Source organism: Hetaerina americana, unplaced genomic scaffold, assembly GCF_022747635.1.
Source record: "Hetaerina americana unplaced genomic scaffold, ioHetAmer1.1.p SCAF_4, whole genome shotgun sequence".
In the NCBI taxonomy this organism is placed as follows: domain Eukaryota; kingdom Metazoa; phylum Arthropoda; class Insecta; order Odonata; family Calopterygidae; genus Hetaerina; species Hetaerina americana.
The window spans coordinates 21377545-21392468 of NW_027286985.1; the positions used below are offsets into that span (position 1 = coordinate 21377545).

At 42.9% G+C, this 14924-nt stretch overlaps 1 protein-coding gene across 1 annotated transcript in view; it reads right to left on the reverse strand.

Annotated features, from left to right (window-relative positions):
- Positions 1-14924, reverse strand: part of Pax (paxillin) — a 483495-nt gene that overhangs the window by 458595 nt on the left and 9976 nt on the right. The window lies entirely within an intron of this gene.

Consider the following 14924-nt stretch of genomic DNA (forward strand, 5'->3'; position numbering starts at 1 on the left):
ACGTATCTCCCGAGAATCGTCGCCTAGAGCTGGGGCCGGGAGAAAGAGAGAAGTCGTCTTCGGATTCCCTGGAGGTGCCTCTGGTCTCCCCGCGTCTTCGTCGCTGGATGATGATGGCTTGTGGGGTGCCGTGGGGGTGAACAACAGCTCTTTGGAACTCGACTGTCTTCGGGTGGGGGGTAAGAGAGAGGGGGGTGTCGGAAGGGGAGGGTGGGGAGGCGGAGGGGGCGAAGGGAAGGGAATAGAGGATGCGGAGGGGGAGGCAGGAGGGGACGGGAGGAACTGAAGACTGAGACGGAGAGAAAAAAATATATAAAAGGGAGGGGTTCGCGGAAGGGAAGCAGGGAAACGATGCGCAACTGTCTCTGGTCCGCGGGGCGAGAAGAATGGAAGGAATCAAAACGTCGGCGGCGGAGGGAAAGGGAAAAAGCCTCGCGCGCGGCGAAAGGGTCCCTTCCAGCGCAGGCGACGATGGGCGAGGGCGGTGTCGAGCGCCGCTGTCTTCAGGTAGGGGTTCGAACGGAGGATGCCGGCTCGGGGAGGGACTCCGGAGTGGAGTGGGCGCGGTCAGGAGATGCGTGCCGCCAGTCCACTCGTCACCACTCAATCGGAGAGGTCACGACGTTCCTCGGGCGCGGCCCGAGGGCGACGAGTTGATCGATGAGTCCTCGCGCAACTCACGAGCATCCCGATGTGCGCGATTTAATCGAACAAAGATTCTACGAGTTCACGCCTGAATCTATCACCCCCAAAAAATATATTTTCACGCGACTATCTCCAGCGGCGACGATTGTTAAAAAAAACTCCTCAACCGGGCACCTTAAAACAGTTATGTAAATAAACGCGATGGTCACCGCACTTTCCTCACACAAACTTTTGAAAAGCTTCCCAGCACACGCGGAATTCCTAGATTGTATTAAGGTGCCAAACCAAAACGAAGAGATAAGCTCCACTAATCTGATGTTTGCATGGAACTCCTCTAGAGTGTAGAGAGCAGTAAATTAACCACGCGGTATAGTTCAAGCGTCCACCAGCACACAAAATATCAAGCGAGAAATTCGAACAAGATTATCGGAACGATCCTTTGCGCTCGAAAAAACTGAGCACACCCACAGAGATAAATACGAAGACCAAATCACCGCGAGAAAATAAATGACTCTCGCAATACGCAACACTCAAGGCCGAGGAAGGTCGGCCGGCGGAGCTGGAGACCGCAAGGAGCAAAAACGTCCCTCGACCCAAGAGGGACTAGGCTTCGATACATCACGTCTCCCCGCCTTGAATGAGGCGCTTTGTTTGCCGGCGTCACAAGTCGTGGATTCGCACGCCCTTCCCGCGGATTCGCGGGGAGGGTAGAGCCAGGGAGAGGCAACACACCAGGGGGGATGGGCGTGACTACTCGGCGAAGATGATGGCGCGCGTGATTTGTATAAGCGCAAGCGTGCGGACGGTGCTTACGCAACCGCCCGGCGCATAACACAAGCACCACGTAAGCACACGAAAGAACGTACACGGGAGAAAGAAAAGACGGAGCCGATGTCAAGCCCCACGAAGGGCAGCCGGGTCACCAGGGGTCCGACGTGGGTCCGCGTTTCAATGCCGCGACACCGCCTCCGGGGGGGTGGGGGCACCACTTCGGAGACTTCCGAGGGAAGGGTCGCACCGACACACGCACGGCCCTACGGGATGATCCACGAGTGGGATATCACGCTTGCATTCTCCGTAAGGTATGAAGGGGGCGTTACCGCGTCCGTCCGCTAACGAGGAACGTAAACACGAGTCATGGAAAAGGAGGCAAACAGTTTCCCAGGGGCGGCAAAATATTTCCGCGGGCCAAAGGGGCAGTTCTATCCCAGAGGGAAGAAACCTCCAGAGTGAGGGGAGAAGGCACGCTCGTCCTTCCACCAACTAACTCGCGAGCTCAAAACAAAGATCCCGACACTTTCCCCCTCCCTACATCGTCTATTTATCCCCTTTTCTCCCTCTCTGTCGCTCTTTTCCTGAGAAGGATGAAGAAGAGGAACGGAGAGACTGAGACGCCTTCCACCGGCCGCCGGTCCGCGCTCCTTCCGACGAGAGCCAACTATAGACAAGTCAGCTGTTCGCATCCAAGCTCGGCGCCCGCGCGATATAAACTGCCTCGCGCCGAGTTAACTAAGGCCTCCTTTGCCGGGAGCCGCGGATACACACGCCTTTCGCTCCTTTGCCCCCCTCCGCCCCCCTTTGCGTACCAACTCCCACTCACCCCCTCCGCCCCGCTCCCCTCAACCGCTAGCCCCGTTCCAATCTCCTTCCCACTCCCTCCCTCCCCTCAATTCCACCCTTCCTCCGGCTCCCCCGAACGGCGGTGCGACGTGACGGAAAGAGAGAGCGGGAGATATGAGACTGCGATCCGAGAGGGGGGCGAAGTGGGCAAGGGCAAGGGGGCGAGAGAGGTGGCGACTTAAACGCCTAGAGAGCGAGAGTGAGAGATGCCCGCTCGCCTCCGGTGCGGATAATTTTCGGGAATTATTCGAAGGCCGGGATGGCGGCCGGTACACGCCGGGAGATGTGCCCGCGAGGGTGCACATGTTCCGACGTTAGCAGAATACCCCTCTACCCTTCAATATTCGACCGCACCGGATGTGTAACAATTGAGGATTCACTTTCAAAGCACGCCGTGTTTACTCCAAACGGAGACATTTCACGGGAAAACGATAAAATCTTCCACCGATTCGTCGCGTGTAGTGTTTCCCACCAATGCCACTGCGCAAGAGTTTCGGGAAATATTTTACTCAAGCCTCTCGTAACCAGAAAAGTGCTCTCGAGGGACTCCACGAATTAACGATTTGAGTTGACCGGATCGATTTTCAAATGCTCGTAGATTTCGATGAAATGTGTCGACCATGCTTCCATAGGAATCGATTTGAGCGGAGGAGCAACAACAAACACTTCACAGAATTACTTTTTACGAGCAACAGGGATGCTATGGAAAAAAACCTAACATTATGTAGCATGCGATTGCTCAAATTTAATTCCACCATTGACACATATTTTCTCTGGAAAGTTATATAAGGTACTTTTAATGCCAGGAATCATACATACTTGGACCCGCGTCTGTTTTCGAACTAAAATTGTTCATTAGTTCGCCTCATAGAAATTTTATTGTCATTTCAAAATACGTGTAGATTTAACGAAGACAAAACAAAATTCAATGAACAAGCGACGAGATTAAAAAACCCTCATAGTTCTTGAGGTTTACAAAACGAAAATCAAAAACACTCCATGGCACAAAAGTACTCCCCTAAACACAAATGAAACGAAACAGGTAAAATTAACTAGTCGAAATGAAGAATTGCTAATGAATTTCCTTGTTTTTGGAATTCAATTGGGTATCCACCATATAAAGCAGTAAGTCCATGACTAATGACAATAGCCACTATACTCACTAGCGAAATGAATATTGAAATTTATGAAGCACAACTGTCGCTACATTTTATCGTCATACGTGTATGTGGGAAACGGCAGTGTTTTCGCATCTTCCACGGTTTATACCCTACCTAAGGAATACTCCTGGATCAAGTTTATTCATAGTTTTAACAGAGAAATGTTAAGGTTAAAACCATGCCCGATACATTGTTTAGAAATCTTAGGCAACGCAACAAGCTTGACAGTTCCGTAGTATTTTCCATAACGCTGCATTTAAATGTTCGTATCAGTATACAACGACGAAGTAATCATTAACAATCTCCAGCAGAAACCCAAGTTACTTAGTCTGAAGTCGGTGGGGCGTCAAAAATAATTGATTAAAAATAACCCTACAACATCATAAATAGGGGCGCATAACTTAAAAGGTCCCAATTACGTCGACAACGATTATATGGATACAAATAACAGCGTGGGAATTTTACTATGAACGTTTGAGTACCCTAAATAACAACTTCAACCTTCAGATGTGATTTTTAAGAAAAGGATCCAGAAGCTTAGCGTGATATATAATATGAACGAATGATTTAGCTTGCATTTTTTATAGGATTGGTACATTTAAGTGAAGTTTATCGAAGGAAAGAAAGTCAATGTAAGTAAACTAAGAAAAATTTCTAATATGTACGCACCAAAAAGAAAGCTCTGAATACGATGTACTACATAATTTTATAACCCCAGAATAAACTGCTCACATCAAAGATCATTTCAGAAAATTTTAGCAGAGCATTCATTCAACATAATGTTTGTTTCATTCCAATGTAAAATCTATTAATGCACACCACCACAGACCAAAGTATAGCAATCAATATCAAAATCAAGTTATTGCCTGAGGAGAGAGAATAGGCCCTACGGTGAACATATCAGGGTATGGAGATTAGTGTCCTTCCGTGTCCTGCCTGCAGAAACCCATGAAGGCCTTATTGATCTTTTCAAAAAATCTTTAATTTCCAAGTACCCACAGAGTACGACATTTTCCCTAGGATATCCTATAACTTAAGCAGAGGTTTCTAGAGGCATCACCTTGATTTGAACCCGGAAACCTCAGCTCCGGAGCCTAATCCTCGACCCACTACGTTACTACATACAATGCCTATTCACAAACCAAAGCAAAAGACGCATATGACGCGTCTAAGAAGAAAATTTCCTGTACATATGAATGAATGAGAACACTTAATAAAATATCTCCGAGAATCACGTTGCGTATTTCACGAACGCCATGACGAAATTTTCATTCTAAACCGAAGTCCACTCGATGAAAGTTACGTTTCTCACGAGGGTCGTAAAGAACGATCATTACGCCCTCTGGTCGGCAGCTGCTTCTTCATATCTAATCAGCTTTCCCCTTTATCGCATATATGCCACATTAGTAGGTTAACCATGAGCTAACTATTGCAACATTTGCGATAACAACCCCTAACTTTGATTATTACTGTTTTTTTACTGAGTTCAATCCAAAATTTCTTTTTTTCACTCGGGCCGAAATGAAAATTTTTTCGTTAACATTATCAAATAAGTAAGAACTTAAATCGCGATATATCAACGTAATTGCTCACACAAAAACCATATGGTTTCCCACGTAGCTACATGCAACAACACACAACGGCCTGAATCGACAGCTCACGAAATAGAGCACGTCAAACATCAACAGGTTTTCCTCCAGCCCCTGTGACGCATTATTTTTATGCTTCAGATAATTAAAATGATAAACCAATCACCAAGCTAAGCCAGAGTTTATCAAACGATCTGAAGGAAAGTTGCTACATTTAACTGGATACAATGAACAGATAAGCACATTTATCCCACGAGTTACAAGACGGGGAACGGTCATTTTTCGCGAGATTCAATTTCGTGGGAAACGGAATCGGTCGCAGATATGCGGTGTAGTAATCTGAGGTGTGAAAAGAGGTCCAGAACACCCATTACTCAAAATTTTCTCTTGTCTTTGAACCTTCGAGGTCAACGCTAAACACATTTTATAAAACCACCGCAAGAATTATAAAATCGGCATTTAGAGAAGCTCACAGTTAAAAACTTCCAAATAAAATCCAAAACATTCGGAAAAAAAACTTCGATATCCGCAGTATTTGAATGCACACTTGACTTGCAAATCAAGAAACAAAATAAAGTCACAATGGAAAGTTAATAAGTAGTCGGAGTAGGAACGAGAAAATACCGCGGAAGATCACGCGGGGGAAAATTGCATCTTACGTATCCCCAAAAATTATCACGGGATTAATGGACGCCGCAGAACCAAATTTAGTTCAGTAGCTGCAGCCGTCAGCTAAATACGGACAAGCAAGGCCACAGAGCAAAGCCACAAAGATTCTGCTGTTCTGAAGTCGCATTTTTGACCACTCCGCGATTGCCCAACTCTCTCGTCGATCCTATTGGAATCAAAGAAGTAAAAAGCGTTCTCTGTCTAAATCTTGAAAAAAATTAATGTACTTGTAGAAAAGTAAATATTCCAGTACATAAGCGCTGAAATAAACAACAAAAATATATAGTACATGCTTCCTGCGGAAATCCATTGATATGATGCAGAAAATACGATCCTCCCTTTTTTTATGAAATACGCGATTCGTATTCGATCTTCGAAAGCCGCTGGTTTGGTAGCGGGTTTAAAATGGATCTTCCACATTTATCCCACATTGACCAATACGAGAGATAACGCATGGATTCAGCAGTAAACCATGTCCACGGCGTTGGGTAAACATTTTTTTCGGCATAGAAGTAAGTCAAAACACAAATAGGTTCCTCCACACAAGGCAAACATAGCCAGAGCAGGAGGCATGCGCTCGAAGCAAACATTGAGCCCTCCGACTTCAACTAATGAGGACTGGATAGAATTTGTTAACTGCACAGACTTTCATCTCTCAATGCGAACTGTCACCCAATTTCTAATAATTAGATAATATTTATCGCTATGTTTTTGCAGTTGATCACAGACATTAATAATTTAAGTAATCAAGTTCACCAGGGATATCATTTCATTCGATGGAAATCGCCTTACAGCACCAATATCTAAAATAAAAAGCGACAACCGTGTGCCATACGGACATTGTTTACTAGCAAGTTCCACGCAGACGCACCAACCTAACCTTGACGCAAATTCTGTTACGACTTTCTACAATAATATCTTATTACATGTACAAGGTAAGAGTGAGATATCATTTTACAGTTCGAAGGCCATCGGACTGATCTTTGAAACTCCAAAGATAGCAGGGCAAAGATACCTATATATACTAAAATGCATTTCGCAATAATAAAAAACCTTACGTTATATCGAAAGAATGGAGGCAGGAAAAGTGGATGAAGGGGGTGTTGACCGGCAGTGGGATGTTGAAGACTGTGATAGAGGGTAGAATGTTGGGCAAAAGAGGAAAGGGAAGGAACAGGATAGGGATGTTGGACGGGATGAAGGGAGGAAGAAAGTACTCAGAGATGAAGAGGGACCTGGTGTAGAGTAGAATTTAGGGTTGTGTTTTGTTAGTAGTCACAAAATATTTGTTTGGTAGTTGTGTCCATCAAAAAACCTACCTTAACCGGTAGATTACCTTAAAAAAAATATCGAAAGATGAGTATACCCATTCAATGCCGCAATTGCTACGTTTAACATATATTCTTTTTACATGCTTCGAACATACCCAATACCTTCGATTACCATCAAAACTCTGACCTAATTGTCAAATTTACCAAACACTAGCCATTACATATCCTCTTGTACATTAACTAAACAAGCGCCAAAGCCGCGGGAAATCCCCGGTTTCCCGCATCTTCCTATTCTCTCCAATTTCCTCCTTTCTGTTTCCAACCTTCTCACACGTACGTAAAAAAACACCATTATGACGACGAATACGGAAAGTTGAAGCCTTGGTCAATTTTATTATTAAAATAGCTGTTCCTAGGACTAGGGTCATCCAAAATTCTATGCGGAAGAGCTTTTGCACCCCCTAGCAGATGGCAGACATTTACGCGCCCGGGGGAAACATTCTGGTTTGGCGTCCATTGCCTAATGTTCTGTGTGTAGTGCTCATTCCAAATGTTGGTCCCTTCCCAAAATGTTCGCCCTAGGCAGGTGCCTACTCCAAATAATAACGGCTGCGTAACTTGGCGACCCGTATGTCTGTCGTCTTCCTTCCTGTGATGCAGCTGTCTTTTATAATAAAAATAAATAATTTTCAATCATTTGGTTTCGATTGTTACGTCGTCATGAATTACGATGGCTCATGAATAGATATATTCTCCATTATTCTTGGAGGAAAAAGCAAAATTTTATTCTATTTTTTTAATATTTTACGCTTGCGTCTACGCTTCAAGGCAAACACTACCAAAGCGAGAAATGAAATCATCCGATCGAGAACAGTTCAGGCTTTTATCGCCGTTTATGTATCGAAAAAAATGTCTAATAGTCATAAGAGAAAGCGTAAAGTCATACCTCACGGGTCTGTGGATCAAAATGCAGGTCGCTCAATAGGACAAAAATTCACCTAAATAGATTGCAGTTAAACTTCCCTTGAAAATGTAAGTGGTTTTCCTAGATGGTATTTTATACTCACTGATAAACAAACAGCCCCGATAAACACGGTTCAGGACGGTGAACGGACAACCTTATCCGACGATGTCCGACTGACACCATTCAATACGAACAGTAGGAGTACCGATATCATGAGTAACTTCGGTTATGGCTATCTTTCTCCCGGTTGTTTCCGTTTGCCGTCCCGGTTTGCCTGTTAACACGGAGAACTGTTGGATGTCTCCCCCATCACCTTTGGCAAAACGTCAACAGGGTTGACACACGCAAGCGCTACACCCGTCACTTAATTTCTCAGGATTAGGTTCACTTGTTGCCTTGACCTACCGACAGCGATATCGCTGTTTCACCACGGCATATTTTATTATAATTATCCTTCCATTGGCAGATTCATTCCGATGATCCCTGAAAATTATTTTATATCCTTGTGGAAATACGTATGCACCATTGAAAAAACTTTTGCTTAACATCATTCCCTTGTTCAACTCCTCAGTTTCCAACCTCCCCTATGTCGTCCAAATTAACTCTTGCTCTTCAATTCCCCGCCTGGTTTACATCCTCTCTGCTAGTTCCTGGTTCGGCATCTTCTCTACTCATCAAAATGTCTTTCACCCTCCAGCCTTTTATCCAATTTTCACCACTAACTTCTTCTCTTCGTCAACCATATCAAACATCAGTCTGAGAGGGTTATGATTAACATACAGCATCTATGTTACTGTTTATTGACTATCCTATCGTTCATGCTTAGAATTAATGACTGTCATCTCGATTCTTATTTAACTTATCCCCAAAGGTTATCTAACTGAGGATTGGTTTGTTGCGGCTCTCCAAACTATCCTGTTTCCCGCCAACCTTTTTATTTCCTCATAATTACTTGCACAGGCATCTCCCATCACCTACTTCTCATTAATTATCCTCGGCAATCCTCTGTGACTCTTCCCCTGCATCTTTCCTTCAATCATCTTCATCAGATTTTAATTAATAATCATTATCCATTAGTAAATATTTATATAAATATTTTGCAGGCAAAATATTGTTGCTCTTTCATAATAGTATTGCTAGGTAGGAGATCAAAGTGTGAAGCCCTGGCATCTTCTGTCAAAAGGAGGCTCAGGCCGACACCAGGGCTCCTTCCGCCCTCCGTTCCGCTACCTCCACCAAATTGATGCAATCAACCGCCACTAGCACAAATGACTACCAGTCAACATTCCTTTCAACTACTATCACCCGAAATCAGCAATATCCTTGTTCTAGCCTCTTGTTCGTAGGGTAGACAATCATTTCGGACATTAAAAAGAAAACAAGTAACCGTGACTTCGAATTGAAGAAACTGAACTACTGGAAGAGCATAGAAATGAGTGAGTCAGAGGAGCGTTAATACGAACGTACGTACGAAAATACCGAGTAAGAAAACACTTGCACCTTTTTTCTCTAAAATTTCAGCATTCAGACACAATGTCGACCCCACACATTCTAAGATGTAATTTAGGTTGCGTGTACAGAAATAATAAACATTGCAGGCAAGGAGAATGGAGGAGACGTGGTAGCTATTGGTAAATTAAAACCCCCAACGTCGTTATTTGAATTGCGAAACATATCATGATTTTTAGTACGCGTCACAAATATACACTCATCTTAACGGAGCATACGCACCCACGGAGAGTTCCCGGATTCGGACACAAATTCGGGATAAAAGATCCAGCATGCTTCATCGAAAAATGAACTGTGACTTTAATAAAAATAAGTGAATAAACATTGCACCTCAAATCGTTCATTATTTCTCTGAAGGTTGCAACGTGACATCTTTCGTAGACTCGTTAGGAACAAAATATACTCAGAAAATGTACTAGTAGTAAATATGATGAAAATTCAAGCCAGTGGTTCCCAATTTTAAAACTCATGCCTCCCTTAACCTTCAGCACTAAGTCTGCACCTATTATACCGAAGAAAAATCTCAGAAAAGCAAGTATGCAGCTGTAAATAAAATAAGGGCGATGAAAAAAAGATGTTTCACTTGTTATATTTTTGAGGGTACTAGACGATTTAGAGTGTCACAAGAGTGCCATCTAACACGACAGTTTAAAAATGACTGCTCGAAAAAATTCCTAAATAAAAGCTCCCAGGCAATCAATACCGTGATATGTCTCATAAAGTGACTTTATTTTTTACGACTATAATTCCTTCGTTCATATCTTTCAATTTTATAACGTTTTCCCTTACGCAATTCCGCGCCACGACACGGAGGCCTGACCCTCACCTATGCCATCACTAACTTGGGAAATATTGTTCTTCCATCAAGAGATCTCTTTCAGGTCAGGACTGGGCGAAGGAGATGGCCTTGAGGCGACATCCACGGAAAGTAACCACTAATGTGCGCTTATCTTTCAACCCTCTCTCTCATACAAAACTTCCGATTGGGCCTGTCGTTGTTCTTTTCATCTGGATCTTTTGTGACTTGGAATTCTTGCTTCACTTACTACAGAAGGCCACCGACCGAAGAATTACGCCAGCTCATCTTCGGTCAATTAATTTCTCCTATTCAAAAAGGATTGAGAATGAATGCATAAACCAAATCACTTGATCCCCAATTTAAATGGCGCCTCGGAGGAAATGATTGCGTGATTAATTTCTTGAATACAATGAGCCAGTAGAAGGCTCCTGATGGACAAAGTTACTATTTCTCCAGAAGTTTTCATTTTGCTTAGTCTGACGTATCCAATAATGACACATTGGGATATCAATAAAAGGAATCAACGTTGAGAAAAGGGAAATGAAGAATCTCACGGAATCTACTCCAACATTAAATTAATGATATTGTACTCATTTCTCGTGTTGATTAGATTTCCAACCCGTATCGGTTGGTATTCCTTTACGCGGGGAAATGAGAAATCTGGTCCATCCAGAATCATTTACTTGAACGTGTACATTAGAATATCGCCGGTCATTTGAATCAATTTCTCCCGGCATCCACTCAATGGCGATCACTCTTCTGATAGTACTTTCAAAATAAAACAATGACAAAACCTTGGCTGAGTTGGCAGCATTGGCAAACAAATCAGCAATATTCATAGTTAATGACACCTGCCTTATACGATTGACAGGGCTTGAGAAAAAAACGTTCGTCCGTCTCTACTGTAAGCAGAGGTAATTTTCGCCCGATCAAAAACAAAATCAAACATAAAAAACCATGACACGTTTTGGGTCGGAAAATGTAGACACGGTATAAATTGACAGGTAGCGAGATACTGAAAACATTGAAAGAAATAAAAGGGTTAAGAATGTGTGGAAGGCATTGAATGGAAATAGACATCCTCAACGGCACGAGGGGTGGCTATTTGAAACTGTGACATATGTGGAAACTAGGTTGAGGAACGGCTACCCTATAAACAAAAATAGATGAAACCGTAAAAATGTCAAATTAAGTATTTCAGGAGCAAGTTCATAAGATATGCACTTGGAATAATGAAGAGAGTAATAAGAATACAAAACTGATCCTTGTCAATTCCACCATTCCACTGCCGCACCCTGAATATACGACACAGTTTTCAACATGTTGTCTTCTTCAGGTGAATATGTTGAACTTTGTGTTGCATTTTTTAATTAATTAATTTCATTAAATTTTTTAAAAGTGAAATAAACAAAAAGTTTTAATACAGATTTGTCAAAAGTCTGCAGTACTGCATTAATTACACTACATTGAAAGAACAAAGGAAGCCAACACCGCTATGAATATATACTCACACATACATCTATATGCATTTACATGAAGATACGCATCAATTACTAAAAACTTCCTCAATCACCGGATAAATATTCCTTGACATTCCATATCGGCATTAGAATCACAGTCCTTTGCTAGGAGGAAAAGACATAACAGCGTCCAAAGGTTACAACAACGCGTACATATTCTCCTCCATGGCTAGCCAGAGATTAGTTGTGGAAGAAACTTCGGGCAGAGATGAAAACGTCAATGTATAGTCATTCGCAAAGGCTCCGATTTAAAAACGAATGTCCACTTGCCTCCTTATGGATTGCCGCTTCATCTTCGTGATGACACTTGGGAAAAGCAAACTCCAAAACACGACGCGAGGTAATTTATCACTCGAGTGGGAAACGATACGCGCAATCGCTCAGCCACTCGCAAATCTTGTGCCTTCGTGGATGACTAAAAAGGACGGATGTTGTGGGAGGGTAGGCAAACTGGAGGGAGTCAAGGTTATAGAACTAATGCGTTCTCTACCCCTCTCCGATCTTCGGAAGAACTCGATGGCCCAGGCGCCGGATCCCGGCTGCAAAGAAGTTTCACATCCGCGACATTAACCGAACGCATTTTTTCCGGACCAATTTTTTGTAACTATTCAAACGAGCGCTTGACTCATACGAACTGAAATCATGACATAACTTGAACCGAGAAAGTACAGGGATATAAAAGTGTAAATACGGTAGTCTCTATCGTTGTAGTGCCGTGTTTACAGGAAAGGAACAAAAGAAAAAAAGCAGCACCATACTATTTATTAAGCAGCAAAAAGAATCCAACCGTTAGGATCCAAGACCAAATAATGATCGAACACATAAATAGCAAAATAATAATATTTCACACTTGCTGCCAAGGCCATAACGCCATGAAGGAAAGTATTACCAGGAAAGTGTGGTATTCGAAGTCATCTTGCTTCATTGTGCTACAGAAATGATACCTCCAACTCGCCTCTAAGAATGCAAGCGTGGTGATGATCATTTACGGTGGAATGTGATGATGGAAGCCAATTCTTCAGGCACTTTAATAAACCCCCTTCTGTAACGAAAACATTGCGAATGTTTTCTTACGAATCCAGAATGTAATCCATTGCAGATGAACTGACTAAATAAAAGCTCACATTTTTAAACACATGCATGGGGAAAAATTCTAGGAAAAAATAGACTGGAATCATATTAGCACACTTAAATAAATGTAAACGTATGAAAACTGATTCTGGCTATATACTCGAGAGACAGGTTACAATCATGAGAATACAATCAACAATGATTAAAATATGATTTAACCCAACCTAAAAGGAATTGGCTCGGGAATTAGGATGTAGACAAAAACACTGCCATTTTAATTAATATTTAACTCACAGATTTCAACCTCATCTCTATATGAATTTACCGTGAAAAATGAACCTAGAATACACACTGTACTCTCGGCTGAAAACGACTCTGTGCGTCGAGAACCATCCGACACAACATACAAAGATATTCAAATTAGTTTTACACCACCATGTATCTAAACCTCAAAATTACGTCGAATATGACCCTAACTCTTACGATTGTAGCTTGGATGCTAGAGCCGTGGAGTGCGTCACAGGTACGGAGTAAAACAAAATAGAGAGAATTTACTTTCAAGCTGTATATTGTCGCCAAGACAGTTTCAATTGGTCGCTTAGTTTTTTTTTGGAAAAATCGTGGTTGATAACATCACCGATAGCTCTGCAAGGACGGATCGAAGTAAAAAAGATCAAGAACCACTGAGAACAAAATACATAAATCCAATACGTAGGTACGTATGTTTGTGTGGGTATATATACATGTATATACACATACATATATATCTACACACACACATACAAACGCTATAGAGAACAAAAGTGGTAACCACATTGTGAGAATGGAAACGATGCGTTTGAAGGCATAACCCTACAATTCAAACATAGTTAAGTACCCACAAATTTTCTCCGATCTTAATAGGCAAGAATACTTGAAAGTAATATTTTAAAAGGTGCATATTTCAGGCTTCATTAAGAAAATATACGTAATAATATATATAAGACGACTCCTATTCCGAAAGAAAAAAAAACAAAAACAAATTTGCTCGCTCTTAGATATGCGTCCTACAGAAAGTTTTTAATCTTGACATAGAATCGCCCTTGGGAAATATTAAATGGGGACTCTCCCCTTTGCGTTACTCTTCCGATCCGATGATTCATTAAGATCATCCCCAACAAACATAATCGAGGCGCGCTCGGAAGTTGAACGACCTCGCGACCTTAACAACAACTGGAGCATTGGATAAGCCACCACGCAGTCCCTCGATCTCACGGGCAGACAAAAGAGGCATCTGTTCGCGAGGACGACGTCCCCCGCCATCGCTTAGATGCGGTGCCTGTCCCCTAGAGACGACGCCGCCCCCGTTATCGCTAACCTCTTTCCTCCTACCGCTGCTGCACCGCCAGGCCCTTTCGAGGATACAGCATTCCAAGCGATCCCACAAACACGCGCCCTCCTCCCCTCCTCTAGCCGTCCCCGTTCTCCCGCCGCCGTAAAGAAGAATGGAGACCTGTTGCAAGCCGCGAATCGAACTTCATGAAGAAGATTACGCAGAAAGAGAAACGAAAACATGGTAAGGCGGAGCGGACACTGTGGAGGAAATATCATGGCCTTCGCCTTGAGAACTTCGAAGTCGGTAAGGAATGATTTCGTGGCGCTAGACAGTGGGTGATAAACATTAAAATTGGAAAATAAGGGTTGCTAAAAACTTGTTCCTTACCCTGGTTCTCTACACCGAAACTTAAGCTTTACAGACTGAAATGTCAAACGAGGATGACCGATCAGAGTTTAAGGAGTCACCACTGGTTCCTGATTTCATTATTCATCAACATCTACATAACACCCCGCAAGCCGCCGCAAGGGCGTGTGGCGGGGGTGTAAGGTCACCACCCGTAAAAAGAACAAAGCCACACGCAAAATCAACACATGCATGCAAAACTTTACCCACCGCGGCGTATAAATTCATACAAAAATCCTTCCATTCTACGCGTATGAAATTACATATACTGTCATCTGACAAAAAATTGCATCTTAGGATGCAGTGAGAAAGGGTGCAGTAGATATTCTCCACCTTTTCCATGTTATCCAACTCAAAAATCATGCCTTCCCATACCTTTATTTTCCT